At 35.7% G+C, this 25,742-nt stretch overlaps 1 long non-coding RNA gene across 1 annotated transcript in view; it reads right to left on the minus strand.

Moving 5' to 3' along the window:
- The window catches only part of LOC129793438 (uncharacterized), a 44,727-nt gene that overhangs the window by 13,256 nt on the left and 5,729 nt on the right, over positions 1-25,742 (minus strand). Inside the window, exons 4-25 of the long non-coding RNA XR_008750907.1 lie at positions 25,310-25,687; positions 24,795-25,047; positions 21,251-21,503; positions 17,698-17,950; positions 13,814-14,396; positions 12,975-13,557; positions 12,496-12,717; positions 11,959-12,243; positions 11,304-11,582; positions 10,306-10,590; positions 9,306-9,589; positions 8,372-8,592; positions 7,896-8,117; positions 7,359-7,643; positions 6,366-6,644; positions 5,369-5,653; positions 4,371-4,654; positions 3,436-3,656; positions 2,961-3,182; positions 2,424-2,708; positions 1,430-1,714; positions 431-715 (exon numbers count right to left, since the gene is read on the minus strand). This is a non-coding gene — a long non-coding RNA (uncharacterized LOC129793438). The remainder of the gene's footprint in view (positions 1-430; positions 716-1,429; positions 1,715-2,423; positions 2,709-2,960; positions 3,183-3,435; positions 3,657-4,370; positions 4,655-5,368; positions 5,654-6,365; positions 6,645-7,358; positions 7,644-7,895; positions 8,118-8,371; positions 8,593-9,305; positions 9,590-10,305; positions 10,591-11,303; positions 11,583-11,958; positions 12,244-12,495; positions 12,718-12,974; positions 13,558-13,813; positions 14,397-17,697; positions 17,951-21,250; positions 21,504-24,794; positions 25,048-25,309; positions 25,688-25,742) is intronic.

A 25,742-nucleotide genomic window follows, 5' to 3' on the forward strand; every position in this document is an offset into this window, starting at 1 on the left:
TGTTCTTCCCTAATATATAACTTCTTCTTTTCAATATTCTTTTCAATTTTCACGTGGTGGTACCCACGTGAAAATTCATGCATCTATTCACGCACACGGTGCGTGAAAAGAAAGCATTGAATTTCCACACAAACACACCAAGGGTGTGTGGTGACGTAAGTGTCGCGAGTGGCGCAAAATTTTGGGGAATTTCGTAATTTTGGGGATATTTAAATAAATAGAGGCACTTTGGACATCTACATTTTCCCCCCTTTCCACTCGTGAAATTTTTTTTTTTAATTTTATTCAATACTTTAGGTGAGCGAGGTGTCAAAAGAATTTTTTCATAGGCGTAAAAAGAGTGAATGAAAAAGAAAATGAATTTTCAGGGGGTGTTTGTGGGAGGATTTGAAAAAAATAAAAAAAAGCATTATAATCAAAATTTTCTCACCTTTCACGTGGTGGTACCGACGTGAAAATTCATGCATCTATTCACGCACACGGTGCACTGTTGTTGCTTTCTTCACAACTGGCATCTGTGGTCGATTCTGGCTTCTTCTCTTCCTGCGTCTCCGGCATAGAAGGCGTTTCAACTGTCTCCTGAGCAGCTTTCTCCACCTTATTGGGTTCACCACCTTCCTCAACTTGCTGCTTCTGTTGCTTCGACTTCTGCTTTTGACCTTCTTTTTTCACCTTACTGTCGGATTGAGATTCACGTACAGCATTACGCGTCACCCTAAAATAGGAAGGAAATCAAATTTTTCATTACAATCTTATTTTTCGGTGAATTCGGCCCTGATAATTTGAAAATAATAAAAAGAAGTTTTGTAATAGGGGAGGATGGCCCAATTCAGACCTCATATTATTTTATTTTTATACGGCCAGTGCTTAATGTGGATAAGACTTTATATATAGACAATAACGAAAATAATTAAGGACTTAAATTAACATTCATGGTACTAAATAAAAAAAAAAATATTTATATTTTACACCATATTTTGTGAGCAGTCCAAATTAGGCTGTTCTTCCCTAATATATAACTTCTTCTTTTCAATATTCTTTTCAATTTTCACGTGGTGGTACCCACGTGAAAATTCATGCATCTATTCACGCACACGGTGCGTGAAAAGAAAGCATTGAATTTCCACACAAACACACCAAGGGTGTGTGGTGACGTAAGTGTCGCGAGTGGCGCAAAATTTTGGGGAATTTCGTAATTTTGGGGATATTTAAATAAATAGAGGCACTTTGGACATCTACATTTTCCCCCCTTTCCACTCGTGAAATTTTTTTTTAAATATTATTCAATACTTTAGGTGAGCGAGGTGTCAAAAGATTTTTTTCATAGGCGTAAAAAGAGTGAATGAAAAAGAAAATGAATTTTCAGGGGGTGTTTGTGGGAGGATTTGAAAAAAATAAAAAAAAAGCATTAAAATCAAAATTTTCTCACCTTTCACGTGGTGGTACCGACGTGAAAATTCATGCATCTATTCACGCACACGGTGCACTGTTGTTGCTTTCTTCACAACTGGCATCTGTGGTCGATTCTGGCTTCTTCTCTTCCTGCGTCTCCGGCATAGAAGGCGTTTCAACTGTCTCCTGAGCAGCTTTCTCCACCTTATTGGGTTCACCACCTTCCTCAACTTGCTGCTTCTGTTGCTTCGACTTCTGCTTTTGACCTTCTTTTTTCACCTTACTGTCGGATTGAGATTCACGTACGGCATTACGCATCACCCTAAAATAGGAAGGAAATCAAATTTTTCATTACAATCTTATTTTTCGGTGAATTCGGCCCTGATAATTTGAAAATAATAAAAAGAAGTTTTGTAATAGGGGAGGATGGCCCAATTCAGACCTCATATTATTTTATTTTTATACGGCCAGTGCTTAATGTGGATAAGACTTTATATATAGACAATAACGAAAATAATTAAGGACTTAAATTAACATTCATGGTACTAAATAAAAAAAAATATTAATATTTTACACCATATTTTGTGAGCAGTCCAAATTAGGCTGTTCTTCCCTAATATATAACTTCTTCTTTTCAATATTCTTTTCAATTTTCACGTGGTGGTACCCACGTGAAAATTCATGCATCTATTCACGCACACGGTGCGTGAAAAGAAAGCATTGAATTTCCACACAAATACACCAAGGGTGTGTGGTGACGTAAGTGTCGCGAGTGGCGCAAAATTTTGGGGAATTTCGTAATTTTGGGGATATTTAAATAAATAGAGGCACTTTGGACATCTACATTTTCCCCCCTTTCCACTCGTGAAATTTTTTTTTTTAATTTTATTCAATACTTTAGGTGAGCGAGGTGTCAAAAGAATTTTTTCATAGGCGTAAAAAGAGTGAATGAAAAAGAAAATGAATTTTCAGGGGGTGTTTGTGGGAGGATTTGAACAAAAAAAAAAGCATTAAAATCAAAATTTTCTCACCTTTCACGTGGTGGTACCGACGTGAAAATTCATGCATCTATTCACGCACACGGTGCACCGTTGTTGCTTTCTTCACAACTGGCATCTGTGGTCGATTCTGGCTTCTTCTCTTCCTGCGTCTCTGGCATCGAAGGCGTTTCAACTGTCTCCTGAGCAGCTTTCTCCACCTTATTGGGTTCACCACCTTCCTCAACTTGCTGCTTCTGTTGCTCCGGCTTCTGCCCTTGACCTTCCCTTTTCACCTTACTGTCGGATTGAGATTCACGTACGGCATTACGCATCACCCTAAAATAGATAAAATAAAATCAAAATTTTTCATTGCAAAATTAATTATTTGAATAATAATAATTCAATGAAAAGTCTAAAGTCCTAAATGTTTAGTAACAAACTTATCTCACTCTCTATTCAAGAATTCTTTAGAATTTTTTTCTCAACAAATTAACTCAAGAATTCTTTTCTTTCACTTTGAAGATACCTACTCAAAAGTTCTAAAAACAAATAAATTTCTCAAAAAAAAAATCTTTCACAGAAACTTACGTGAAATCCTCAAATCCTCATCTGCTCTGGAAGCGTCTCTCGTTTGTCTCAGGCGTCTCAGGCATCGAAGGCGTTTCAACTGTCTCCTGAGCAGCTTTCTCTACCTTATTGGGTTCACCACCTTCCTCAACTTGCTGCTTCTGTTGCTCCGGCTTCTGCCCTTGACCTTCCCTTTTCACCTTACTGTCGGATTGAGATTCACGTACGGCATTACGCATCACCCTAAAATAGATAAAATAAAATCAAAATTTTTCATTGCAAAATTAATTATTTGAATAATAATAATTCAATGAAAAGTCTAAAGTCCTAAATGTTTAGTAACAAACTTTTCTCACTCTCTATTCAAGAATTCTTTAGAATTTTTTTCTCAACAAATTAACTCAAGAATTCTTTTCTTTCACTTTGAAGATAACAACTCAAAAGTTCTAAAAACAAATAAATTTCTCAAAAAAAAAAATCTTTCACAGAAACTTACGTGAAATCCTCAAATCCTCATCTGCTCTGGAAGCGTCTCTCGTTTGTCTCAGGCGTCTCAGGCATCGAAGGCGTTACAACTGTCTCCTGAGCAGCTTTCTCCACCTTATTGGGTTCACCACCTTCCTCAACTTGCTGCTTCTGTTGCTTCGACTTCTGCTCTTGACCTTCTTTTTTCACCTTACTGACGGATTGAGATTCTCGTACAGCATTACGCGTCACCTTAAAATAGGAAGGAAATCAAAATTTTTCATTGCAATCTTATTTTTCGGTGAATTCGGCCCTGATAATTTGAAAATAATAAAAAGAAGTTTTGTAATAGGGGAGGATGGCCCAATTCAGACCTCATATTATTTTATTTTTATACGGCCAATGCTTAATGTGGATAAGACTTTATATATAGACAATAACGAAAATAATTAAGGACTTAAATTAACATTCATGGTACTAAATAAAAAAAAATATTTATATTTTACACCATATTTTGTGAGCAGTCCAAATAAGGCTGTTCTTCCCTAATATATAACTTCTTCTTTTCAATATTCTTTTCAATTTTCACGTGATGGTACCGACGTGAAAATTCATGCATCTATTCACGCACACGGTGCGTGAAAAGAAAGCATTGAATTTCCACACAAACACACCAAGGGTGTGTGGTGACGTAAGTGTCGCGAGTGGCGCAAAATTTTGGGGAATTTCGTAATTTTGGGGATATTTAAATAAATAGAGGCACTTTGGACATCTACATTTTCCCCCCTTTCCACTCGTGAAATTTTTTTTTTTAAATTTTATTCAATACTTTAGGTGAGCGAGGTGTCAAAAGAATTTTTTCATAGGCGTAAAAAGAGTGAATGAAAAAGAAAATGAATTTTCAGGGGGTGTTTGTGGGAGGATTTGAAAAAAATAAAAAAAGCATTAAAATCAAAATTTTCTCACCTTTCACGTGGTGGTACCGACGTGAAAATTCATGCATCTATTCACGCACACGGTGCACTGTTGTTGCTTTCTTCACAACTGGCATCTGTGGTCGATTCTGGCTTCTTCTCTTCCTGCGTCTCAGGCATCGAAGGCGTTTCAACTGTCTCCTGAGCAGCTTTCTCCACCTTATTGGGTTCACCACCTTCCTCAACTTGCTGCTTCTGTTGCTTCGACTTCTGCTCTTGACCTTCTTTTTTCACCTTACTGACGGATTGAGATTCTCGTACAGCATTACGCGTCACCTTAAAATAGGAAGGAAATCAAAATTTTTCATTGCAATCTTATTTTTCGGTGAATTCGGCCCTGATAATTTGAAAATAATAAAAAGAAGTTTTGTAATAGGGGAGGATGGCCCAATTCAGACCTCATATTATTTTATTTTTATACGGCCAATGCTTAATGTGGATAAGACTTTATATATAGACAATAACGAAAATAATTAAGGACTTAAATTAACATTCATGGTACTAAATAAAAAAAAATATTTATATTTTACACCATATTTTGTGAGCAGTCCAAATAAGGCTGTTCTTCCCTAATATATAACTTCTTCTTTTCAATATTCTTTTCAATTTTCACGTGATGGTACCGACGTGAAAATTCATGCATCTATTCACGCACACGGTGCGTGAAAAGAAAGCATTGAATTTCCACACAAACACACCAAGGGTGTGTGGTGACGTAAGTGTCGCGAGTGGCGCAAAATTTTGGGGAATTTCGTAATTTTGGGGATATTTAAATAAATAGAGGCACTTTGGACATCTACATTTTCCCCCCTTTCCACTCGTGAAATTTTTTTTTTTAAATTTTATTCAATACTTTAGGTGAGCGAGGTGTCAAAAGAATTTTTTCATAGGCGTAAAAAGAGTGAATGAAAAAGAAAATGAATTTTCAGGGGGTGTTTGTGGGAGGATTTGAAAAAAATAAAAAAAGCATTAAAATCAAAATTTTCTCACCTTTCACGTGGTGGTACCGACGTGAAAATTCATGCATCTATTCACGCACACGGTGCACCGTTGTTGCTTTCTTCACAACTGGCATCTGTGGTCGATTCTGGCTTCTTCTCTTCCTGCGTCTCCGGCATAGAAGGCGTTTCAACTGTCTCCTGAGCAGCTTTCTCCACCTTATTGGGTTCACCACCTTCCTCAACTTGCTGCTTCTGTTGCTCCGGCTTCTGCTCTTGACCTTCCCTTTTCACCTTACTGACGGATTGAGATTCTCGTACAGCATTACGCGTCACCCTAAAATAGGAAGGAAATCAAATTTTTCATTACAATCTTATTTTTCGGTGAATTCGGCCCTGATAATTTGAAAATAATAAAAAGAAGTTTTGTAATAGGGGAGGATGGCCCAATTCAGACCTCATATTATTTTATTTTTATACGGCCAGTGCCTAATGTGGATAAGACTTTATATATAGACAATAACGAAAATAATTAAGGACTTAAATTAACATTCATGGTACTAAATAAAAAAAAATATTTATATTTTACACCATATTTTGTGAGCAGTCCAAATAAGGCTGTTCTTCCCTAATATATAACTTCTTCTTTTCAATATTCTTTTCAATTTTCACGTGATGGTACCGACGTGAAAATTCATGCATCTATTCACGCACACGGTGCGTGAAAAGAAAGCATTGAATTTCCACACAAACACACCAAGGGTGTGTGGTGACGTAAGTGTCGCGAGTGGCGCAAAATTTTGGGGAATTTCGTAATTTTGGGGATATTTAAATAAATAGAGGCACTTTGGACATCTACATTTTCCCCCCTTTCCACTCGTGAAATTTTTTTTTAAATATTATTCAATACTTTAGGTGAGCGAGGTGTCAAAAGATTTTTTTCATAGGCGTAAAAAGAGTGAATGAAAAAGAAAATGAATTTTCAGGGGGTGTTTGTGGGAGGATTTGAAAAAAATAAAAAAAAAGCATTAAAATCAAAATTTTCTCACCTTTCACGTGGTGGTACCGACGTGAAAATTCATGCATCTATTCACGCACACGGTGCACTGTTGTTGCTTTCTTCACAACTGGCATCTGTGGTCGATTCTGGCTTCTTCTCTTCCTGCGTCATAGAAGGCGTTTCAACTGTCTCCTGAGCAGCTTTCTCCACCTTATTGGGTTCACCACCTTCCTCAACTTGCTGCTTCTGTTGCTTCGACTTCTGCTTTTGACCTTCTTTTTTCACCTTACTGTCGGATTGAGATTCACGTACAGCATTACGCGTCACCCTAAAATAGGAAGGAAATCAAATTTTTCATTACAATCTTATTTTTCGGTGAATTCGGCCCTGATAATTTGAAAATAATAAAAAGAAGTTTTGTAATAGGGGAGGATGGCCCAATTCAGACCTCATATTATTTTATTTTTATACGGCCAGTGCCTAATGTGGATAAGACTTTATATATAGACAATAACGAAAATAATTAAGGACTTAAATTAACATTCATGGTACTAAATAAAAAAAAATATTAATATTTTACACCATATTTTGTGAGCAGTCCAAATTAGGCTGTTCTTCCCTAATATATAACTTCTTCTTTTCAATATTCTTTTCAATTTTCACGTGGTGGTACCCACGTGAAAATTCATGCATCTATTCACGCACACGGTGCGTGAAAAGAAAGCATTGAATTTCCACACAAATACACCAAGGGTGTGTGGTGACGTAAGTGTCGCGAGTGGCGCAAAATTTTGGGGAATTTCGTAATTTTGGGGATATTTAAATAAATAGAGGCACTTTGGACATCTACATTTTCCCCCCTTTCCACTCGTGAAATTTTTTTTTTTAATTTTATTCAATACTTTAGGTGAGCGAGGTGTCAAAAGAATTTTTTCATAGGCGTAAAAAGAGTGAATGAAAAAGAAAATGAATTTTCAGGGGGTGTTTGTGGGAGGATTTGAAAAAAATAAAAAAAAAAGCATTAAAATCAAAATTTTCTCACCTTTCACGTGGTGGTACCGACGTGAAAATTCATGCATCTATTCACGCACACGGTGCACCGTTGTTGCTTTCTTCACAACTGGCATCTGTGGTCGATTCTGGCTTCTTCTCTTCCTGCGTCTCTGGCATCGAAGGCGTTTCAACTGTCTCCTGAGCAGCTTTCTCCACCTTATTGGGTTCACCACCTTCCTCAACTTGCTGCTTCTGTTGCTCCGGCTTCTGCCCTTGACCTTCCCTTTTCACCTTACTGTCGGATTGAGATTCACGTACGGCATTACGCATCACCCTAAAATAGATAAAATAAAATCAAAATTTTTCATTGCAAAATTAATTATTTGAATAATAATAATTCAATGAAAAGTCTAAAGTCCTAAATGTTTAGTAACAAACTTATCTCACTCTCTATTCAAGAATTCTTTAGAATTTTTTTCTCAACAAATTAACTCAAGAATTCTTTTCTTTCACTTTGAAGATACCTACTCAAAAGTTCTAAAAACAAATAAATTTCTCAAAAAAAAAATCTTTCACAGAAACTTACGTGAAATCCTCAAATCCTCATCTGCTCTGGAAGCGTCTCTCGTTTGTCTCAGGCGTCTCAGGCATCGAAGGCGTTTCAACTGTCTCCTGAGCAGCTTTCTCTACCTTATTGGGTTCACCACCTTCCTCAACTTGCTGCTTCTGTTGCTCCGGCTTCTGCCCTTGACCTTCCCTTTTCACCTTACTGTCGGATTGAGATTCACGTACGGCATTACGCATCACCCTAAAATAGATAAAATAAAATCAAAATTTTTCATTGCAAAATTAATTATTTGAATAATAATAATTCAATGAAAAGTCTAAAGTCCTAAATGTTTAGTAACAAACTTATCTCACTCTCTATTCAAGAATTCTTTAGAATTTTTTTCTCAACAAATTAACTCAAGAATTCTTTTCTTTCACTTTGAAGATAACAACTCAAAAGTTCTAAAAACAAATAAATTTCTCAAAAAAAAAAAATCTTTCACAGAAACTTACGTGAAATCCTCAAATCCTCATCTGCTCTGGAAGCGTCTCTCGTTTGTCTCAGGCGTCTCAGGCATCGAAGGCGTTACAACTGTCTCCTGAGCAGCTTTCTCCACCTTATTGGGTTCACCACCTTCCTCAACTTGCTGCTTCTGTTGCTTCGACTTCTGCTCTTGACCTTCTTTTTTCACCTTACTGACGGATTGAGATTCTCGTACAGCATTACGCGTCACCTTAAAATAGGAAGGAAATCAAAATTTTTCATTGCAATCTTATTTTTCGGTGAATTCGGCCCTGATAATTTGAAAATAATAAAAAGAAGTTTTGTAATAGGGGAGGATGGCCCAATTCAGACCTCATATTATTTTATTTTTATACGGCCAATGCTTAATGTGGATAAGACTTTATATATAGACAATAACGAAAATAATTATGGACTTAAATTAACATTCATGGTACTAAATAAAAAAAAAATATTTATATTTTACACCATATTTTGTGAGCAGTCCAAATTAGGCTGTTCTTCCCTAATATATAACTTCTTCTTTTCAATATTCTTTTCAATTTTCACGTGATGGTACCGACGTGAAAATTCATGCATCTATTCACGCACACGGTGCGTGAAAAGAAAGCATTGAATTTCCACACAAACACACCAAGGGTGTGTGGTGACGTAAGTGTCGCGAGTGGCGCAAAATTTTGGGGAATTTCGTAATTTTGGGGATATTTAAATAAATAGAGGCACTTTGGACATCTACATTTTCCCCCCTTTCCACTCGTGAAATTTTTTTTTTAATTTTATTCAATACTTTAGATGAGCGAGGTGTCAAAAGAATTTTTTCATAGGCGTAAAAAGAGTGAATGAAAAAGAAAATGAATTTTCAGGGGGTGTTTGTGGGAGGATTTGAAAAAAATAAAAAAAGCATTAAAATCAAAATTTTCTCACCTTTCACGTGGTGGTACCGACGTGAAAATTCATGCATCTATTCACGCACACGGTGCACTGTTGTTGCTTTCTTCACAACTGGCATCTGTGGTCGATTCTGGCTTCTTCTCTTCCTGCGTCTCAGGCATCGAAGGCGTTTCAACTGTCTCCTGAGCAGCTTTCTCCACCTTATTGGGTTCACCACCTTCCTCAACTTGCTGCTTCTGTTGCTTCGACTTCTGCTCTTGACCTTCTTTTTTCACCTTACTGACGGATTGAGATTCTCGTACAGCATTACGCGTCACCTTAAAATAGGAAGGAAATCAAAATTTTTCATTGCAATCTTATTTTTCGGTGAATTCGGCCCTGATAATTTGAAAATAATAAAAAGAAGTTTTGTAATAGGGGAGGATGGCCCAATTCAGACCTCATATTATTTTATTTTTATACGGCCAATGCTTAATGTGGATAAGACTTTATATATAGACAATAACGAAAATAATTAAGGACTTAAATTAACATTCATGGTACTAAATAAAAAAAAATATTTATATTTTACACCATATTTTGTGAGCAGTCCAAATAAGGCTGTTCTTCCCTAATATATAACTTCTTCTTTTCAATATTCTTTTCAATTTTCACGTGATGGTACCGACGTGAAAATTCATGCATCTATTCACGCACACGGTGCGTGAAAAGAAAGCATTGAATTTCCACACAAACACACCAAGGGTGTGTGGTGACGTAAGTGTCGCGAGTGGCGCAAAATTTTGGGGAATTTCGTAATTTTGGGGATATTTAAATAAATAGAGGCACTTTGGACATCTACATTTTCCCCCCTTTCCACTCGTGAAATTTTTTTTTTTAAATTTTATTCAATACTTTAGGTGAGCGAGGTGTCAAAAGAATTTTTTCATAGGCGTAAAAAGAGTGAATGAAAAAGAAAATGAATTTTCAGGGGGTGTTTGTGGGAGGATTTGAAAAAAAAAAAAAAAAAGCATTAAAATCAAAATTTTCTCACCTTTCACGTGGTGGTACCGACGTGAAAATTCATGCATCTATTCACGCACACGGTGCACCGTTGTTGCTTTCTTCACAACTGGCATCTGTGGTCGATTCTGGCTTCTTCTCTTCCTGCGTCTCCGGCATAGAAGGCGTTTCAACTGTCTCCTGAGCAGCTTTCTCCACCTTATTGGGTTCACCACCTTCCTCAACTTGCTGCTTCTGTTGCTCCGGCTTCTGCTCTTGACCTTCCCTTTTCACCTTACTGACGGATTGAGATTCTCGTACAGCATTACGCGTCACCCTAAAATAGGAAGGAAATCAAATTTTTCATTACAATCTTATTTTTCGGTGAATTCGGCCCTGATAATTTGAAAATAATAAAAAGAAGTTTTGTAATAGGGGAGGATGGCCCAATTCAGACCTCATATTATTTTATTTTTATACGGCCAGTGCTTAATGTGGATAAGACTTTATATATAGACAATAACGAAAATAATTAAGGACTTAAATTAACATTCATGGTACTAAATAAAAAAAAATATTTATATTTTACACCATATTTTGTGAGCAGTCCAAATAAGGCTGTTCTTCCCTAATATATAACTTCTTCTTTTCAATATTCTTTTCAATTTTCACGTGATGGTACCGACGTGAAAATTCATGCATCTATTCACGCACACGGTGCGTGAAAAGAAAGCATTGAATTTCCACACAAACACACCAAGGGTGTGTGGTGACGTAAGTGTCGCGAGTGGCGCAAAATTTTGGGGAATTTCGTAATTTTGGGGATATTTAAATAAATAGAGGCACTTTGGACATCTACATTTTCCCCCCTTTCCACTCGTGAAATTTTTTTTTTAAATATTATTCAATACTTTAGGTGAGCGAGGTGTCAAAAGATTTTTTTCATAGGCGTAAAAAGAGTGAATGAAAAAGAAAATGAATTTTCAGGGGGTGTTTGTGGGAGGATTTGAAAAAAATAAAAAAAAAGCATTAAAATCAAAATTTTCTCACCTTTCACGTGGTGGTACCGACGTGAAAATTCATGCATCTATTCACGCACACGGTGCACTGTTGTTGCTTTCTTCACAACTGGCATCTGTGGTCGATTCTGGCTTCTTCTCTTCCTGCGTCATAGAAGGCGTTTCAACTGTCTCCTGAGCAGCTTTCTCCACCTTATTGGGTTCACCACCTTCCTCAACTTGCTGCTTCTGTTGCTTCGACTTCTGCTTTTGACCTTCTTTTTTCACCTTACTGTCGGATTGAGATTCACGTACAGCATTACGCGTCACCCTAAAATAGGAAGGAAATCAAATTTCTCATTACAATCTTATTTTTCGGTGAATTCGGCCCTGATAATTTGAAAATAATAAAAAGAAGTTTTGTAATAGGGGAGGATGGCCCAATTCAGACCTCATATTATTTTATTTTTATACGGCCAATGCTTAATGTGGATAAGACTTTATATATAGACAATAACGAAAATAATTAAGGACTTAAATTAACATTCATGGTACATTTATTCAATACTTTAGGTGAGCGAGGTGTCAAAAGAATTTTTTCATAGGCGTAAAAAGAGTGAATGAAAAAGAAAATGAATTTTCAGGGGGTGTTTGTGGGAGGATTTGAAAAAAATAAAAAAAAAGCATTAAAATCAAAATTTTCTCACCTTTCACGTGGTGGTACCGACGTGAAAATTCATGCATCTATTCACGCACACGGTGCACCGTTGTTGCTTTCTTCACAACTGGCATCTGTGGTCGATTCTGGCTTCTTCTCTTCCTGCGTCTCTGGCATCGAAGGCGTTTCAACTGTCTCCTGAGCAGCTTTCTCCACCTTATTGGGTTCACCACCTTCCTCAACTTGCTGCTTCTGTTGCTCCGGCTTCTGCCCTTGACCTTCCCTTTTCACCTTACTGTCGGATTGAGATTCACGTACGGCATTACGCATCACCCTAAAATAGATAAAATAAAATCAAAATTTTTCATTGCAAAATTAATTATTTGAATAATAATAATTCAATGAAAAGTCTAAAGTCCTAAATGTTTAGTAACAAACTTATCTCACTCTCTATTCAAGAATTCTTTAGAATTTTTTTCTCAACAAATTAACTCAAGAATTCTTTTCTTTCACTTTGAAGATAACAACTCAAAAGTTCTAAAAACAAATAAATTTCTCAAAAAAAAAATCTTTCACAGAAACTTACGTGAAATCCTCAAATCCTCATCTGCTCTGGAAGCGTCTCTCGTTTGTCTCAGGCGTCTCAGGCATCGAAGGCGTTACAACTGTCTCCTGAGCAGCTTTCTCCACCTTATTGGGTTCACCACCTTCCTCAACTTGCTGCTTCTGTTGCTTCGACTTCTGCTCTTGACCTTCTTTTTTCACCTTACTGACGGATTGAGATTTTCGTACAGCATTACGCGTCACCCTAAAATAGATAAAATAAAATCAAAATTTTTCATTGCAAAATTAATTATTTGAATAATAATAATTCAATGAAAAGTCCTAAATATTTAGTAACAAACTTCTCTCACTCTCTATTCAAGAATTCTTTAAAGAGAAAAAGATCTTTCTTTTTCAACAAATTAACTTAAGAGTTCTGTTCTTTCACTTTGAATTTCTTGAAGTTCTCAAAAGTTCTTAAGAATAAATTTTTTTCTAAAAAAATCTTTCACAGAAACTTACGTGAAATCCTCAAAGTTTATCTGCTCTGGAAGCGTCTCTTGTTTGTCTTCCGGGACACTGACTTAATTGGCTGCTTCTCCGGATCAGAAATGACAATCAAGGAGATCCGTTAATTCCTTCTTGTCATCCTCCTTGAGTTTCCGCTGCCCTGCAATGGCATCTTTAATACCATCGCGTTGCTCCTTCCTCTAGATGTCCTGCAACTTTGTCATGCCGAAATTCTGTTGCGCAAGGTCACATCGAATGTTGACATCCCTCACACGATGGTATAGAAAATTGTCTTCCTGGAGGTTCTCTTCAATTGTCGTTGCCATTCTCGTGATAATACAGTGAAAGACACCTGTTTGCACCTTCACCGTTGTTGCGTTCTTCATAACTGGCATCTGTGGTCGATTCTGGCTTCTTCTCTTCCTGCGTCTCCGGCATAGAAGGCGTTTTAACTGTCTCCTGAGCAGCTTTCTCCACCTTATTGGGTTCACCACCTTCCTCAATTTGCTGCTTCTGTTGCTCCGTCTTCTGCCCTTGACCTTCCTTTTTCACCTTACTGACGGATTGAGATTTTCGTACAGCATTACGCGTCACCCTAAAATAGGAAGGAAATCAAATTTTTCATTACAAAACTAATAATTATTTGTTTAAAAATAATTCAATGAAAAGTCCTAAATATTTAGTAACAAACTTCTCTCACTCTCTATTCAAGAATTCTTTAAAGAGAAAAAGATCTTTCTTTTTCAACAAATTAACTCAAGAGTTCTGTTCTTTCACTTTGAATTTCTTGAAGTTCTCAAAAGTTCTTAAGAATAAATATTTTTCTAAAAAAATCTTTCACAGAAACTTACGTGAAATCCTCAAAGTTTATCTGCTCTGGAAGCGTCTCTTGTTTGTCTTCCGGGACACTTACTTAATTGGCTGCTTCTCCGGATCAGAAATGACAATCAAGGAGATCCGTTAATTCCTTCTTGTCATCCTCCTTGAGTTTCCGCTGCCCTGCAATGACATCTTTAATACCATCGCGTTGCTCCTTCCTCTAGATGTCCTGCAACTTTGTCATGCCGAAATTCTGTTCCGCAAGGTCACATCGAATGTTGACATCCCTCACACGATGGTATAGAAAATTGTCTTCCTGGAGGTTCTCTTCAATTGTCGTTGCCATTCTCGTGATAACACAGTGAAAGATACCTGTTTGCACCTTCACCGTTGTTGCTTTCTTCACAACTGGCATCTGTGGTCGATTCTGGCATCTTCTCTTCCTGCGTCTCCGGCATCGAAGGCGTTTCAACTGTCTCCTGAGCAGCTTTCTCCACCTTATTGGGTTCACCACCTTCCTCAACTTGCTGCTTCTGTTGCTCCGGCTTCTGCCCTTGACCTTCCCTTTTCACCTTACTGTCGGATTGAGATTCTCGTACAGCATTACGCGTCACCCTAAAATAGATAAAATAAAATCAAAATTTTTCATTGTAAAATTAATTATTTGAATAATAATAATTCAATGAAAAGTCTAAAGTCCTAAATGTTTAGTAACAAACTTCTCTCACTCTCTATTCAAGAATTCTTTAGAAAAACATACTTACATTGCCAATTTCCACAAAAAATTGTGATTTTTTTTTGTTTTAATATTTTACGACCGCGCACATTATATCCATAGGGCCTTCACAGCATCAGCGTTTCACCTTTTTTGCACTTTTTTTCACAAACACTAGCGCCGTGCCGAAATTTTGCGGAAACACCAATTTTGCACATAATTTTTATTTTCCCAAATTTTCTTTCAGAAAAAGGAGAAAAACTATATAAATGCATCAAAAAGTCTTATATAAAGGTCAAGAAAATAGAATTTCATCTCTAAAACATAAATTTTTGCATAAAATTGATAAAATCCATAAAACATACTTATTAACATGTCTTATGACACGTTATACGTAAGTCATATGAGATATCTCTAACCTCCGATTGCAAAAATAACAAATTATGTGTATAATAAATTATACAAACACAAAGATTAAAAACTTAATTATTTATAAAAATTGTAATAAAAATGTAGACTCACCACTAATTGCATGTATCACGTCTTTCACTAATTCACTTATTTTAATAGTTTTTTATGTTTTTAAAGTCTTTTTCACAATTTTTGAGGAATTTTTACTCGCGAGAGCTCTTTAGAAGAATCGATTCGTTTCAAAGGTGAAAAAACAATGTTCAATATTTCATGGGTCACTTATAATTTTAGTTTCAAATTTTCTTTTAATATTTCACGAACAAAAATTAATTATAAAATAAAACACCACAAAATCATTTTAAATATAACCACCCTGTCTTTCAATGGGAGGGTTGGTATATATTTATGGCGCCCAACATAATCGAACTAACTGCTTATGAAGAAGAAATTAAAATACAAGAATAAAGTTGCAGGATAATATGGCAGAGGAATCTAGAAAGGAAAGAGTTAACAAAATTAAACTCTTGGAAAAGACATTGAGTTCCACACGAGCCAAAACTTGGGCGGAAAATCCCATGAATGAGAAAAGGGACAACAAGGTCCACCATCTCAAGGGTATTCGGTTGGATCTGGAAGGAGGGAACACAGTCAACATCTCGTTCCAAGAACCACAGTGAAACTTCAGGACGAATCCCGATAATTTCCCGGAAAATCTTTATAAAGAAAAGAATTTTCACCGAAAAATCAGACAAAGCTGATCTTCCCGCGGAAGGAGGGTACCACTTTGCAGCGGGGGTGGTTACTAAAGAACCATAATAAAGTCGCAATGGACGCGAGAGGTCTCGTGCTAATCAAAGAAAAGCCTTCCAAGGATATCAGTAACTACCATTAAGCAGATGGAATTTAAAGAGAATGCAAAACTCTTCCTATCAGATAACCTTGCAAAAATAAATTAAAGCGATAGTACCTGAACGATCAATTGCATAAAAGCCAAGATCAAGAATCAGGAAGATATTGAGGAAAAAAAATAAAGAAAATAGATTGTGATTTGAAATAAATTAAAATTTAATAAGAAAGAAAATGAACGTAAATTGGCAGCGCTTAAAAGGCTTAAAGGGTAGATAAGGTGTGAGTGAAGGGGCTGAATTAAACCACACATACGAGCACAAAATGTCAGAAAATATCACCAATAATTAAGGAAAAAATTATAATAAAAAAAAGAAAGAAAATTGCAAAATATTATTAATTTTTGATGCATTTCCCAGGGAAAAGGCCTGTCGATAACATTCGTTTTGACCTTTTCATTTATCCTGGTTATGCAAGAAAAATTAGAGGTTTTGGGGGGAAAACATTTGCCACAGAATGCTTTCCATTCGTCCCCAAAAAGGCTCTTAGTAATTTTTAAATTTTATTAAATTGTTCCGCACTTTCGCGGCTAGAGGTTATAGGGGAAAAACTGTCGCTAAATGTTTCCCGTTCATCCCTAGAAAGGCTCTAAATTCAGCAAAAATTTAATTTACAAGAATTCCGCAAAATTATAAAGATTCGGAATAAAATACAAAACCCATCTCTCTTCTAATAAAAAAAAAGAAAACGCGGAAAAGAAAAAAAAATCTTTCAAAGTGCAAATAAAAGATTTGAAAAAAAAAATGAAAAAAAAAATTACTCTGCGAATTCCCGTAATTGACAAAAATTCAGCCAAATAATTTCTCGGAATCGCAGATTTTTCACTGAGGAATGAATAATTATTCCCGCAAATGAATCACAGGGTAGCTCAGAAAAATAATTTTCTACTAACACAACACAAATTCAGGGTTAAAATGTTAATCTCTAAAACATAATTTTTTGCATAAAATTGATAAAATCCATAAAACATACGTAAGACATGACATACAAAAGTCTTATGACACGTTATATGTAGGCATATAAGATATCTCTAACCTCCGATTGCAAAAATTAGCATTTTTTTTTCGTAAGAAAATAGAAGAAAGAAGGCTCCTTTATAGCCATATCAATATTTTCATCCTGACTGGGCAAGATTATTTGAGATGATAAATATCTGCAAAAAGTTTTAAAATTAATCATTTTATACCTAAGTTTTGTTTCAAAGGATTAAAAAAAAGGGTTGTAAAAAAGCTTTTAAAATCACTCGTTATAACCATGAGTTGCAGTAGCATATAAAAATTATATTATGACGAGGTAAATTGTCGCTTCGCTCCAATTTTCCCCACCCCGCTTCGCGGGGATTTGTTGCACTCAGCGCAAATTTTAGTGAAAAAAAAATATGATGGTTTATAAGTAGATTAGAGCCACTTATAAATCCCAAAAGAGTCACTTATAAAATCCCAAAAATTCGCAAAAAAATGCATGAACCTTATATGGGGGCTACCTGAAGGGGGGCTTTGGGGGGAAAATGGATACGGCCACTGGAAACCACCTGATATAAGGAACTGTATAGATACGATTACCATTCTTTATTATATAGGTAGATGTGCAAAAAAAACCAACCTGAGCCCCCAAACCCGTGTGAGCAAATTCCATTTAAATCTATAATATGTGATATTAGTCGGGAGGGGGAGGGGGGCTGAATAATACAGTACCCCGAAATATTTTTAATATAAAAAAAACCTGAACAGAGTTGTAACCTGTTAGAAAATCATCGAGAGGAAATCCAGTTTACTCAGTAGCGCAAGGCGCCGCAAATAGTAACTGGTGATGGCAGGGTAGCTCGGGCGCTTTCTGGCGGCCCAAGGCTTGCCCTACTTTAAAGAAAACAATTTTTTGTCTCACCTGCGGATGTGTACGCAGCGATTAACTCCTTCTTGTCATCCTCCTTGAGTTCCCGCAGCCCTGCAATGGCATCTTCTCTTCCTGCGTCTCCGGCATCGAAGGCGTTTCAACTGTCTCCTGAGCAGCTTTCTCCACCTTATTGGGTTCACCACCTTCCTCAACTTGCTGCTTCTGTTGCTCCGGCTTCTGCCCTTGACCTTCCCTTTTCACCTTACTGTCGGATTGAGATTCTCGTACAGCATTACGCGTCACCCTAAAATAGATAAAATAAAATCAAAATTTTTCATTGTAAAATTAATTATTTGAATAATAATAATTCAATGAAAAGTCTAAAGTCCTAAATGTTTAGTAACAAACTTCTCTCACTCTCTATTCAAGAATTCTTTAGAAAAACATACTTACATTGCCAATTTCCACAAAAAATTGTGATTTTTTTTTGTTTTAATATTTTACGACCGCGCACATTATATCCATAGGGCCTTCACAGCATCAGCGTTTCACCTTTTTTGCACTTTTTTTCACAAACACTAGCGCCGTGCCGAAATTTTGCGGAAACACCAATTTTGCACATAATTTTTATTTTTCCAAATTTTCTTTCAGAAAAAGGAGAAAAACTATATAAATGCATCAAAAAGTCTTATATAAAGGTCAAGAAAATAGAATTTCATCTCTAAAACATAAATTTTTGCATAAAATTGATAAAATCCATAAAACATACTTATTAACATGTCTTATGACACGTTATACGTAAGTCATATGAGATATCTCTAACCTCCGATTGCAAAAATAACAAATTATGTGTATAATAAATTATACAAACACAAAGATTAAAAACTTAATTATTTATAAAAATTGTAATAAAAATGTAGACTCACCACTAATTGCATGTATCACGTCTTTCACTAATTCACTTATTTTAATAGTTTTTTATGTTTTTAAAGTCTTTTTCACAATTTTTGAGGAATTTTTACTCGCGAGAGCTCTTTAGAAGAATCGATTCGTTTCAAAGGTGAAAAAACAATGTTCAATATTTCATGGGTCACTTATAATTTTAGTTTCAAATTTTCTTTTAATATTTCACGAACAAAAATTAATTATAAAATAAAACACCACAAAATCATTTTAAATATAACCACCCGTCTTTCAATGGGAGGGTTGGTATATATTTATGGCGCCCAACATAATCGAACTAACTGCTTATGAAGAAGAAATTAAAATACAAGAATAAAGTTGCAGGATAATATGGCAGAGGAATCTAGAAAGGAAAGAGTTAACAAAATTAAACTCTTGGAAAAGACATTGAGTTCCACACGAGCCAAAACTTGGGCGGAAAATCCCATGAATGAGAAAAGGGACAACAAGGTCCACCATCTCAAGGGTATTCGGTTGGATCTGGAAGGAGGGAACACAGTCAACATCTCGTTCCAAGAACCACAGTGAAACTTCAGGACGAATCCCGATAATTTCCCGGAAAATCTTTATAAAGAAAAGAATTTTCACCGAAAAATCAGACAAAGCTGATCTTCCCGCGGAAGGAGGGTACCACTTTGCAGCGGGGGTGGTTACTAAAGAACCATAATAAAGTCGCAATGGACGCGAGAGGTCTCGTGCTAATCAAAGAAAAGCCTTCCAAGGATATCAGTAACTACCATTAAGCAGATGGAATTTAAAGAGAATGCAAAACTCTTCCTATCAGATAACTTTGCAAAAATAAATTAAAGCGATAGTACCTGAACGATCAATTGCATAAAAGCCAAGATCAAGAATCAGGAAGATATTGAGGAAAAAAAATAAAGAAAATAGATTGTGATTTGAAATAAATTAAAATTTAATAAGAAAGAAAATGAACGTAAATTGGCAGCGCTTAAAAGGCTTAAAGGGTAGATAAGGTGTGAGTGAAGGGGCTGAATTAAACCACACATACGAGTACAAAATGTCAGAAAATATCACCAATAATTAAGGAAAAAATTATAATAAAAAAAAGAAAGAAAATTGCAAAATATTATTAATTTTTGATGCATTTCCCAGGGAAAAGGCCTGTCGATAACATTCGTTTTGACCTTTTCATTTATCCTGGTTATGCAAGAAAAATTAGAGGTTTTGGGGGGAAAACATTTGCCACAGAATGCTTTCCATTCGTCCCCAAAAAGGCTCTTAGTAATTTTTAAATTTTATTAAATTGTTCCGCACTTTCGCGGCTAGAGGTTATAGGGGAAAAACTGTCGCTAAATGTTTCCCGTTCATCCCTAGAAAGGCTCTAAATTCAGCAAAAATTTAATTTACAAGAATTCCGCAAAATTATAAAGATTCGGAATAAAATACAAAACCCATCTCTCTTCTAATAAAAAAAAAGAAAACGCGGAAAAGAAAAAAAAATCTTTCAAAGTGCAAATAAAAGATTTGAAAAAAAAAATGAAAAAAAAAATTACTCTGCGAATTCCCGTAATTGACAAAAATTCAGCCAAATAATTTCTCGGAATCGCAGATTTTTCACTGAGGAATGAATAATTATTCCCGCAAATGAATCACAGGGTAGCTCAGAAAAATAATTTTCTACTAACACAACACAAATTCAGGGTTAAAATGTTAATCTCTAAAACATAATTTTTTGCATAAAATTGATAAAATCCATAAAACATACGTAAGACATGACATACAAAAGTCTTATGACACGTTATATGTAGGCATATAAGATATCTCTAACCTCCGATTGCAAAAATTAGCATTTTTTTTTCGTAAGAAAATAGAAGAAAGAAGGCTCCTTTATAGCCATATCAATATTTTCATCCTGACTGGGCAAGATTATTTGAGATGATAAATATCTGCAAAAAGTTTTAAAATTAATCATTTTATACCTAAGTTTTGTTTCAAAGGATTAAAAAAAAGGGTTGTAAAAAAGCTTTTAAAATCACTCGTTATAACCATGAGTTGCAGTAGCATATAAAAATTATATTATGACGAGGTAAATTGTCGCTTCGCTCCAATTTTCCCCACCCCGCTTCGCGGGGATTTGTTGCACTCAGCGCAAATTTTAGTGAAAAAAAATATGATGGTTTATAAGTAGATTAGAGCCACTTATAAATCCCAAAAGAGTCACTTATAAAATCCCAAAAATTCGCAAAAAAATGCATGAACCTTATATGGGGGCTACCTGAAGGGGGGCTTTGGGGGGAAAATGGATACGGCCACTGGAAACCACCTGATATAAGGAACTGTATAGATACGATTACCATTCTTTATTATATAGGTAGATGTGCAAAAAAAAACCAACCTGAGCCCCCAAACCCGTGTGAGCAAATTCCATTTAAATCTATAATATGTGATATTAGTCGGGAGGGGGAGGGGGGCTGAATAATACAGTACCCCGAAATATTTTTAATATAAAAAAAACCTGAACAGAGTTGTAACCTGTTAGAAAATCATCGAGAGGAAATCCAGTTTACTCAGTAGCGCAAGGCGCCGCAAATAGTAACTGGTGATGGCAGGGTAGCTCGGGCGCTTTCTGGCGGCCCAAGGCTTGCCCTACTTTAAAGAAAACAATTTTTTGTCTCACCTGCGGATGTGTACGCAGCGATTAACTCCTTCTTGTCATCCTCCTTGAGTTCCCGCAGCCCTGCAATGGCATCTTCTCTTCCTGCGTCTCCGGCATCGAAGGCGTTTCAACTGTCTCCTGAGCAGCTTTCTCCACCTTATTGGGTTCACCACCTTCCTCAACTTGCTGCTTCTGTTGCTCCGGCTTCTGCCCTTGACCTTCCCTTTTCACCTTACTGTCGGATTGAGATTCTCGTACAGCATTACGCGTCACCCTAAAATAGATAAAATAAAATCAAAATTTTTCATTGTAAAATTAATTATTTGAATAATAATAATTCAATGAAAAGTCTAAAGTCCTAAATGTTTAGTAACAAACTTCTCTCACTCTCTATTCAAGAATTCTTTAGAAAAACATACTTATTTCCACAAAAAATTGTGATTTTTTTTTGTTTTAATATTTTACGACCGCGCACATTATATCCATAGGGCCTTCACAGCATCAGCGTTTCACCTTTTTTGCACTTTTTTTCACAAACACTAGCGCCGTGCCGAAATTTTGCGGAAACACCAATTTTGCACATAATTTTTATTTTTCCAAATTTTCTTTCAGAAAAAGGAGAAAAACTATATAAATGCATCAAAAAGTCTTATATAAAGGTCAAGAAAATAGAATTTCATCTCTAAAACATAAATTTTTGCATAAAATTGATAAAATCCATAAAACATACTTATTAACATGTCTTATGACACGTTATACGTAAGTCATATGAGATATCTCTAACCTCCGATTGCAAAAATAACAAATTATGTGTATAATAAATTATACAAACACAAAGATTAAAAACTTAATTATTTATAAAAATTGTAATAAAAATGTAGACTCACCACTAATTGCATGTATCACGTCTTTCACTAATTCACTTATTTTAATAGTTTTTTATGTTTTTAAAGTCTTTTTCACAATTTTTGAGGAATTTTTACTCGCGAGAGCTCTTTAGAAGAATCGATTCGTTTCAAAGGTGAAAAAACAATGTTCAATATTTCATGGGTCACTTATAATTTTAGTTTCAAATTTTCTTTTAATATTTCACGAACAAAAAATAATTATAAAATAAAACACCACAAAATCATTTTAAATATAACCACCCTGTCTTTCAATGGGAGGGTTGGTATATATTTATGGCGCCCAACATAATCGAACTAACTGCTTATGAAGAAGAAATTAAAATACAAGAATAAAGTTGCAGGATAATATGGCAGAGGAATCTAGAAAGGAAAGAGTTAACAAAATTAAACTCTTGGAAAAGACATTGAGTTCAACACGAGCCAAAACTTGGGCGGAAAATCCCATGAATGAGAAAAGGGACAACAAGGTCCACCATCTCAAGGGTATTCGGTTGGATCTGGAAGGAGGGAACACAGTCAACATCTCGTTCCAAGAACCACAGTGAAACTTCAGGACGAATCCCGATAATTTCCCGGAAAATCTTTATAAAGAAAAGAATTTTCACCGAAAAATCAGACAAAGCTGATCTTCCCGCGGAAGGAGGGTACCACTTTGCAGCGGGGGTGGTTACTAAAGAACCATAATAAAGTCGCAATGGACGCGAGAGGTCTCGTGCTAATCAAAGAAAAGCCTTCCAAGGATATCAGTAACTACCATTAAGCAGATGGAATTTAAAGAGAATGCAAAACTCTTCCTATCAGATAACCTTGCAAAAATAAATTAAAGCGATAGTACCTGAACGATCAATTGCATAAAAGCCAAGATCAAGAATCAGGAAGATATTGAGGAAAAAAAATAAAGAAAATAGATTGTGATTTGAAATAAATTAAAATTTAATAAGAAAGAAAATGAACGTAAATTGGCAGCGCTTAAAAGGCTTAAAGGGTAGATAAGGTGTGAGTGAAGGGGCTGAATTAAACCACACATACGAGCACAAAATGTCAGAAAATATCACCAATAATTAAGGAAAAAATTATAATAAAAAAAAGAAAGAAAATTGCAAAATATTATTAATTTCTGATGCATTTCCCAGGGAAAAGGCCTGTCGATAACATTCGTTTTGACCTTTTCATTTATCCTGGTTATGCAAGAAAAATTAGAGGTTTTGGGGGGAAAACATTTGCCACAGAATGCTTTCCATTCGTCCCCAAAAAGGCTCTTAGTAATTTTTAAATTTTATTAAATTGTTCCGCACTTTCGCGGCTAGAGGTTATAGGGGAAAAACTGTCGCTAAATGTTTCCCGTTCATCCCTAGAAAGGCTCTAAATTCAGCAAAAATTTAATTTACAAGAATTCCGCAAAATTATAAAGATTCGGAATAAAATACAAAACCCATCTCTCTTCTAATAAAAAAAAAAGAAAACGCGGAAAAGAAAAAAAAATCTTTCAAAGTGCAAATAAAAGATTTGAAAAAAAAAATGAAAAAAAAAATTACTCTGCGAATTCCCGTAATTGACAAAAATTCAGCCAAATAATTTCTCGGAATCGCAGATTTTTCACTGAGGAATGAATAATTATTCCCGCAAATGAATCACAGGGTAGCTCAGAAAAATAATTTTCTACTAACACAACACAAATTCAGGGTTAAAATGTTAATCTCTAAAACATAATTTTTTGCATAAAATTGATAAAATCCATAAAACATACGTAAGACATGACATACAAAAGTCTTATGACACGTTATATGTAGGCATATAAGATATCTCTAACCTCCGATTGCAAAAATTAGCATTTTTTTTTCGTAAGAAAATAGAAGAAAGAAGGCTCCTTTATAGCCATATCAATATTTTCATCCTGACTGGGCAAGATTATTTGAGATGATAAATATCTGCAAAAAGTTTTAAAATTAATCATTTTATACCTAAGTTTTGTTTCAAAGGATTAAAAAAAAGGGTTGTAAAAAAGCTTTTAAAATCACTCGTTATAACCATGAGTTGCAGTAGCATATAAAAATTATATTATGACGAGGTAAATTGTCGCTTCGCTCCAATTTTCCCCACCCCGCTTCGCGGGGATTTGTTGCACTGAGCGCAAATTTTAGTGAAAAAAAATATGATGGTTTATAAGTAGATTAGAGCCACTTATAAATCCCAAAAGAGTCACTTATAAAATCCCAAAAATTCGCAAAAAATGCATGAACCTTATATGGGGGCTACCTGAAGGGGGCCTTTGGGGGGAAAATGGATACGGCCACTGGAAACCACCTGATATAAGGAACTGTATAGATACGATTACCATTCTTTATTATATAGGTAGATGTGCAAAAAAAACCAACCTGAGCCCCCAAACCCGTGTGAGCAAATTCCATTTAAATCTATAATATGTGATATTAGTCGGGAGGGGGAGGGGGGCTGAATAATACAGTACCCCGAAATATTTTTAATATAAAAAAAACCTGAACAGAGTTGTAACCTGTTAGAAATTCATCGAGAGGAAATCCAGTTTACTCAGTAGCGCAAGGCGCCGCAAATAGTAACTGGTGATGGCAGGGTAGCTCGAGCGCTTTCTGGCGGCCCAAGGATTACTCTACTTTAAAGAAAACAATTTTTTGTCTCACCTGCGGATGTGTACGCAGCGATTAACTCCTTCTTGTCATCCTCCTTGAGTTCCCGCAGCCCTGCAATGGCATCTTCTCTTCCTGCGTCTCCGGCATCGAAGGCGTTTCAACTGTCTCCTGAGCAGCTTTCTCCACCTTATTGGGTTCACCACCTTCCTCAACTTGCTGCTTCTGTTGCTCCGGCTTCTGCTCTTGACCTTCCCTTTTCACCTTACTGACGGATTGAGATTCACGTACGGCATTACGCATCACTCTAAAATAGAAAAAAAAATCAAAATTTGAAATTACAAAATTAATTATTTGAATAATAATAATTCAATGAAAAGTCTAAAGTCCTAAATATTTAGTACCAAACTTATCTCACTCTCTATTCAAGAATTCTTTAGAATTTTTTTCTGAACAAATTAACTCAAGAATTCTTTTCTTTCACTTTGAAGATACCTACTTAAAAGTTCTTACAAATAAATTTCAAAAATGAAATTTTTCAACAAAAAAAATCTTTCACAGAAACTTACGTGAAATCCTCAAAGTTTATCTGCTCTGGAAGCGTCTCTTGTTTGTCTTCCGGGACACTAACTTAATTGGCTGCTTCTCCGGATCAGAAATGACAATCAAGGAGATCCGTTAATTCCTTCTGGTCATCCTCCTTGAGTTCCCGCAGCCCTGCAATGGCATCTTTAATACCACCGCGTTGCTCCTTCCTCTAGATGTCCTGCAACTTTGTCATGCCGAAGTTCTGTTCCGCAAGGTCACATCGAATGTTGACATCCCTCACACGATGGTTCTCTTCAATTGTTGTTGCCATTCTCGTGATAACACAGTGAAAGACACCTGTTTGCACCTTCACCGTTGTTGCTTCCTTCACAACTGGCATCAGTGGTCGATTCTGGCTTCTTCTCTTATCAGTTTATCTTCCATCACACAATCATCTTATTATATACAAGATAA

Source organism: Lutzomyia longipalpis, chromosome 3, assembly GCF_024334085.1.
Source record: "Lutzomyia longipalpis isolate SR_M1_2022 chromosome 3, ASM2433408v1".
Lineage (NCBI taxonomy): Eukaryota > Metazoa > Arthropoda > Insecta > Diptera > Psychodidae > Lutzomyia > Lutzomyia longipalpis.